A 7,752-nucleotide genomic window follows, 5' to 3' on the forward strand; every position below is an offset into this window, starting at 1 on the left:
TGTTATAAGTATAGTAATTACTTAATTTCTCTGCGTTGGAAAATAAACGGTTTATTTGGTTGTAATTTGGTAGCTAAGGATAATGTGATTGGCAGACCTATATAAGATTTTTCATGTCTAAAAATTAAATAAATTTTATTTAAAATTATTTACAAGGTGTCACAAATTTTCCATAATGCCAATACCAAGCTTACAAGCCCTCAATATGGTATTGAGCAGATCAGATCTGATCTAATCGATGGAGGCAAGATATATGGAGACAAGGCAATCCAAAAGGATTTCAGCCCATCCAAGTACTCCACCCAAAACCAACTCTCCGATTATTTAGATTGACAACAGTGTCTTCATGTTTCACTTAGATTCTCTCATATTGTAGGTGTCCATTGAAATGACAACGTTCTTATTTATCACTACTGTAGAACAATTATTATTGTATTTATTTGCTCATTCAATTATTACGGAGTTTTTAGATCTCCTTAGGCAATTAATTATTTAAATAGTTTTGTTTACAAACTAATAATTATATTGTATTCTACATTTGACACCGCTGGAAATAAAGTCAATTACATTATTTGAAAAATGTAATAAAAGTGCTAATTTTCGAATAGGAAAAAATGATATGCGCAAAAAATCGACGACCTTGTCCTTGCAAATCCTTTTAGAATTTATTGTAAATGTAATAAAGTGACTAATTGTTCTAATACAAAACGAACGTTTTATTATTAGGGATACGCGAATAGTTTGTTTAACCTTGCCACTTGGCTTATATCATTTGTTATAGGGATGTATAGTGTACATCGACACATTTTTAAGTATATCGATATTTTTATTAATTTTATATGATTGGCCCAAGGATATATAGAATAAGGATATTCGACTGGCCCAAAAAAAACGTGCCGTATTTTGTCGAGGAAGTCGATTTCGTCACGACCAATGGGCGTCGAGTATTTGAAATTGAAAACATATAAATTGACGGTAACCTATGTTTTTTGACTCATTTCACTGACAAATGTGATGAGATTGTTATTGTAATTTATAGATCCAAAATCCAAACGTTTTTTGAATAAATAATTTATTTTAAAGTTATTTCCTAGAGGTTTGGTTTGGCCTTCTATATTCTGGTATTTGTCTACTAATAAATAATATCTTATATCCGCAAGTTTTGTATCTGAAGCCGCAAAGAAATTTCGCTCTATAGTGAGAAAAATGTTATATCTTTTTAGACGCGTAGAATAACAAAATTTCTTATTTCAGATGTTCTAAATGTGAGTGCTTAATGTCAAAAATTAAAATATATACTTGAAATATTGGTTGAAATATTTCAAGTTATACCCTTTGCCTTTTGGAAGTAAACAAATATTGAAGAAAGTGTTGTGCCTTCACAGAATTTAAATTGACATTAGGAATAGATTTCCTTGATTTAGTAATGATATTGCTCATAGAAATTGATAATATACTATTTTATATTCACTCGTTCAAGTGCTGATCTATTTTTAAATTGAATATTTATGTAAGTATTATGTATAACACGATATAAATAATTTAAGGACATAAGAAATTAAAATTTCAAGTCCCAATATTGATTATTTTTCCAGTTTTATTCAAATATATTGAAATTAATATGGAAACAAAAGTTCATAAATATTATTCTTAATAACAAGAATTGAGATTTGGGGATAAGTTTGAAAAGCCATGTCAGAAGAGTAGGATTAAAGACAAAGTATTAAGGTAACATATATTTGCATAAAGTTTTAATAACACTGACAATTTTATTTCTTTATGTTTATTAATTAAAATTTAGTTGCAATTTATTTCATATTCTAATATTTTTGAGAAAATTTTACTTATTACTACATGAATATTATGCTGCTTTTTTATTTTAAAGTGTGCCGACTGTGCTGTTATTTTTATACTAGTAATATTGTATACTGTAGGTATCGTATTCATATATAGTTATATATATCAGTAGTATAGATACTTACTTTCTTTCTATGCGTACTTATATCCTTTATAGTCTTTCTAAGTGCATATAATACTAATTTTTTAAGAGAAGGCAGTTTTTAATAATCTATTGTTAATTCCCCTAATTCTGTGTCCCCTGGTTCTGCTATACAACAATTATATATTTTTTTATCATTACTGATTTTAAAAGTTTCTTTTCAAAGAATTTGACCATATATTTTTTTTTTTCAGAGTAATTGGGCTGTTCCTGAACAATATTGAATATAAATATTCAAAAATATGATTGATAACTGCATATCCTACTAAGTAGTTCAATACCAAAATCCCATTAGAGAAATAAGTTAAAATTATGTTTTACTTGTATAATTTTCTTGCTATTTGTCCACCATTATTTGTGACTTAGAAATTAAATAGTCAAAAAGAATTTAGTACCAGTTTTTATTTCCCAAAAAAATTAATTGTTAAATAATTACATATTGCTTAAGATACAGTATATTATATTGTGTTTATAGTTGATAATTCTAGTTCTTAGGTGTTTATAGTTGATAATTAACAATATTTCTGATGTTAGATATTATATTAGATAAAAAATTTAATTACCAATAGCTACCTACCTATGTAGCTGCAGATTATATATTGTGTAGTAGGTACTGTATAATTCTTTACTTCAAGAAACAAATATCAGTACAAGTATATAACCAAAAAATGTTGATGCAAATTCTTTGTATAACATACGTACCCCTATGGTATTCAACTTTTCATTGTTCTTTTAATTAGATACACAATAAGCACATTAATTCGTTTATTAAACAACCAAAACTAACTACTTAAATTCACAATATAAATATCACAATAAATGTATAAGCTTTGATCAATTCCTATTATTAATACCTGACGACTTCATACTTTATAACTACCAATGGCTATCCTACTAACACACTAGCCAACTAATAATAAATCTGTTCTAAAAAAGTACAACATAAAGACATCGTTATTGCAATAATATAGAAATATATTCCATGTATCATTATCTACCTATAAATACAATACCCACATCTTCTTTTACGCGAATAGTGCGTTATGAGGCAGAAATATTGCCTGCATTGTACATCGTACAAATTGGCTAGAATTTATTAATATCCATTGCAAACATTTCTCTTTCAAAGGGTCTAAATGTTTTGTCTTTTTACTGTGTCCCTGTAATATGTTATCAATTAACAACAGTTATCAAATATGACCTGGACAATAATAATTGTTTTACCTTTTTTTCAAACTATACTCTTTAAACAAACTATATAAATAAAATTTATCTCATAACCTAACTTGCTGCTAGAATTTCTTTCTTGTTATTCTATGTTCCTGTATTGTTATTCTTCACATTATCAATTTCTATGAGCAATATCATTACTAAATCAAGGAAATCTATTCCTAATGCCAATTTAAATTCTGTGAAGGCACAACACTTTCTTCAATATTTGTTTACTTCCAAAAATGTCAAAAGCATATAACTTGAAATAATATTTCAAGTATATATTTAAATTTTTGACATGCACTCACATTTAGAACATCTGAAATAAGAAATTTTGTAATTCTACACGTCTAAAAAGATATAATAACATTTTTCTCACTATAGAGGGAAATTTCTTTGCGGCTTCAGATACAAAACTTGTGGATTTCCATACACCGAAATACAAAATAAGATATTATTTATTAGTAGACAAATACCAGAATATAGAAGGCCAAACCAAACTCTAGGAAATAACTTTAAAATACATTATTTTTTCAAAAAACATTTGGATCTATAAATTACAATAATAATCCCATCACATCTGTCAGTGAAATGAGTCAAAAAACATAGGTTACCGTCAATTTATATGTTTTCAATTTCAAATACTCGACGCTCATTGGTCGTAACGAAATCGTCTTCCTCGACAAAATACGGCAAATTTTCCAACATAGCCCGCTATAGGGAGTTGAATATCCTTCTTCTATATATCCTTGGATTGGCCTAATATAAATATTATAATAATTCTTCTTCTTACAATGCCTTACCCTGTATAGAACGTAGCGTGTCCTCTCTCATGTATATATAACATATTTTACCTTAATAATAAATTTTTACTTGAAGATACTTCAAAACTATCTAATATTGTATTATTAGCTAGGTATAGATATGACGGTGTGGATCTATTAATTATAAAGCGGCAGTGTTGCCATATTAAAATGACATATCTGTAACAAGTTTGACGAAAATATCATTGGATGAAAAAACCTCGTTTATGTATTGAAAATGTATTCGTGTTAAACATAGAATAAACAACAAAAATAAATGATAGTTACTGAATATGTCGTATGATCGAAAAAAATCATTTAGTTGGGTTGTAAATGACGAAATATAGACATTTACCATAATATTTAACATATGAAATAACAGCGATCTTTGTTTCCAAGCCAACTCTGATGCCGTTTTTTATTTAATCATATAATATTATATTAAATTGTTTAATGGTTGAAAATCCCTATTATTAACGTAACTGTACTCACAATCCGTAAATCTACGAATTAATCAGTAGTTCTGGCAACACTGCCCCTGGTAACCACTCACTCTGTCGACTGAAAGCATAACTACGGTACAATATTCTTTATTCGCTGCGCTGTAAACGACTATCAGCGCGCAGCGTCACAAAGCTAAACTAAATCTCGGAATTCTCGGACAGGCTGACGGTAACGCCAGCTACATCTCGGACAGGTTTTGTGCCACGAAATCGCCCATAAGATTGCGCATCTTCTTATTTTTTCAATCAACGTAAAACGTTGATATTTAGATATATCGACATATCGATAATTTTTAAGCCGGGTCCACATATGTAGCATCTTCGTGTATCATATCTCCGTCGCGTTGCACCAACATGTTTCATGATCGCTAGTTTGGACGCCGAATTAACGCGATCATATGGTACACCTTTGTGATACCGTATCTGATACATGCCAATCCGAATTTTGGCGCGTATCTTAACACTGCGTATCGGATACACGTATCACGATCTGTCATTTGGACGTGTTTTGATACAGTATAACGATACAATTGACTTGATACGCCGTGACCCGTCTTGAGCCGGGTCCCATATGTAACACTCTATTATCAGGATCATATCACGTATCACAGAGCCGAGCATGTAAGTATGGACGTTTGGCCCGACTGTGTCGGCTGTGCCGCAGCGTCGTGCCAGTAAATAACGTACCCATACTACTGCATACGCCATCATGTACACTAGCGGTTCTTGCCGCGTATCATGTTCATCGCATTTGTTTATCCCTCAATGCCCCTTTGATGAGAAAACCGCCTCAAGACGGGTCACGGCGTATTATGTCAATTGTAATCGTTATACTGTATCAAAACAAGTCCAAAATGACAGATCGTGATACGTACATCCGATACGCAGTGTTAAGATACGCGCCAAAATTCGGATTGGTATGTATCAGATACGGTATCACAAAGATGTACCATATGATCGCGTTAATTCGGCGTCCAAACTAGCGATCATGAAACATGTTGGTGCAACGCGATCGAGATATGATACACGAAGATGCTACATATGTGACCCGGCTTTGAGGCGGTTTTTCTCCTATCATCAAAGGGGCATTGAGGGTTCGCTGAGAAGAATTGATGAACATGATACGACGATACAAGGTGATTTGTTGTACCGTCCATATACAATGATACGCACGCTTGTACGCTGGTACGTATGAATTTTATAACTATGGACGCTTACTTTGGCACGATATGCATATTCAGTCGACACAGCCCAAATAAACATCCATACTTACGATACAAGCTCTTGATACGTGATACATGATCCTGATACAATAGAGTGCTACATATGTGGACCCGGCTTTAGTTTGCTCTCGAACAAACGCTTACTGCTAGCTGAGTTCATATGGAAACTGAAAACCTCCAGCTTTGCGTATCGTCAAGGACTCATCAATTAAGCAATCCTATTTAAATGACCCATCTCTTATTCAGATAATCATTCAATTGAATGGTATAAACTATTTTACCTTACTACAAGCTGTTCAATATTTAAGTCTCATTTTTAAGTTTATTATAATAGTTACCTGGCAAAAAAATAACAGAATATGCCATACAATGTCTTATAGTTGATTTGGATATTTATGTACCTAAACAACATAATTAAGCATAAATAAAGTGTTTACTTTTGAAATAAATATTTACTAAAATTTCTTTGTCAAAACTTACGCTTTAAAAACTGCATACCAAAGACATGCTATGATTTGGAGCTGTCATTGATTAAGAAATGGTCAATATTATAATTATTAAAATAAGATTTGCAGGTGCGTCTCAAAAGTGGTTCACCCCTATAACTTTTTTATTTTTTTAGATAAAAAAAACGAGATATACAGTATGTTAGTATATGACGTAAATTTGGATTGATTGACGTACTCAGTTGTTTTCGGTCACTTCCTGTTTCACCGGAAATGAGTAGAACTTTTGATTTTTAAATGGCATCTTCAGTATTTTTTGACTTTATTCGATAGAAAATGACACTCTGAACAGAATGACATATCATATGTCAACTTTTCACATATTCGTTTTAAAAAACATCGTATTTTAAATTTCAATCTAGAGTGTCATGGCTGTGTCTTATCCTGGTCTGTTAAAATATCCCCAAATCCCAAATCGTATTTTTAATCATATCTCAATTTTTTCAAATGGAACGATAGCCTATTCGGTGGCTCGTTAGCATATTCGGAAAAAGCATTTTTTAAAAGCATTTTTCAAAATCAGAATCCTTTTCGAAACATTCGAAATGCTGGGACCACCACTGGTATAACATTTATGTCCTACTACCTATTTATGTCCTCTAGACACTCTAGGCTATGATGCAAATTAGGTAAAGAATAAAATCATTATGGTCAATAAACCTACAAATCAGCGAAATAAGAACACTACTTTTCTGTATAAATTTGCCATTTGTTGTTACACTTATTTTCAGAACTAAGTATTGTGAGATACTCTAATGGAGTAGCAGAGAAAAACATCTAACATTACAAATGTCAGATCATATTTCTTGGTTTCTTACAACCTAAAATAATATGTGAAAACAATAGAATATTAAATCTGATCCATAATACACACAGTCTTAAGCTCTCATATTTAGGCTCGGTTGTACATACATATTGTACTCGGTTCAGAGTGAATTCAAGTTTTAACCAAAAGTTCAAAATTTTAATAGGTTATTCTTATCGTTACGTTTAGTTCAAAAATTTGGTATTTAACGATTGAAATTGAGCCAACCATTTCCAAGGCTAAAACTAGGTTTTTAATCATCTTATAATCTTATCTTCTTCTTACTGTGCCTTGTCAGGTCCTCCTGACGTTGGCAAGCACTATGTCGAGCTGATCCCTGTTTTCAGCCACCCTAAACAATTGTTCGGCGCTATGTATGCCTGTCCATTCCCGGATGTTACTAAACCAGGAGATTTGTGTTCTTCCTACGCCCTTGCGGTCCTCTCTTTTGCCCTTTATTATAAGTTGGAGAATCCGGTAAAAGATTTCCTCTAAGTACATGGCCGAGGAATGGCAGCTTTCGGCATTTAACTGTTGCCAAAAGTTCACGAACTGCATTTGCCCTGTTTAAGACTGCTTTAATTCTTTGCATAGCCACCCATGATATATACAGGGTGGTCCGAATTGTATTCCGGAAACTTCGCCAGCATATTCTGCAGATTAAATTAAGTAAAAAAGTTCGTATAAATGTATGCCCTAAA

At 31.7% G+C, this 7,752-nt stretch overlaps 2 long non-coding RNA genes across 4 annotated transcripts; one reads left to right on the top strand and one right to left on the bottom strand.

Moving 5' to 3' along the window:
• The first annotated feature begins 1,440 nt into the window (after window positions 1-1,440).
• Window positions 1,441-2,797, top strand: LOC115875546. The gene is made up of 3 exons (XR_004049025.1): window positions 1,441-1,510; window positions 1,596-1,728; window positions 2,194-2,797. It is a non-coding gene; the product is annotated as an uncharacterized LOC115875546 (long non-coding RNA).
• LOC115875545 lies at window positions 2,751-3,447 on the bottom strand. 3 transcript variants are annotated; one of them, XR_004049024.1, is made up of 3 exons: window positions 3,224-3,447; window positions 2,998-3,159; window positions 2,751-2,926 (listed from the first exon to the last, which is right to left on the bottom strand). It is a non-coding gene; the product is annotated as an uncharacterized LOC115875545 (long non-coding RNA). The 3 variants fall into 3 exon arrangements; XR_004049023.1 differs by lacking the exon at window positions 3,224-3,447 and having other exon boundaries at window positions 3,017-3,217; XR_004049021.1 differs by lacking the exon at window positions 3,224-3,447 and having other exon boundaries at window positions 2,998-3,217.
• Window positions 3,448-7,752: the final 4,305 nt, after the last annotated feature.

Source organism: Sitophilus oryzae, unplaced genomic scaffold (assembly GCF_002938485.1).
Source record: "Sitophilus oryzae breed Bouriz unplaced genomic scaffold, Soryzae_2.0 scaffold_1389_pilon_pilon, whole genome shotgun sequence".
Classification (NCBI taxonomy): domain Eukaryota; kingdom Metazoa; phylum Arthropoda; class Insecta; order Coleoptera; family Curculionidae; genus Sitophilus; species Sitophilus oryzae.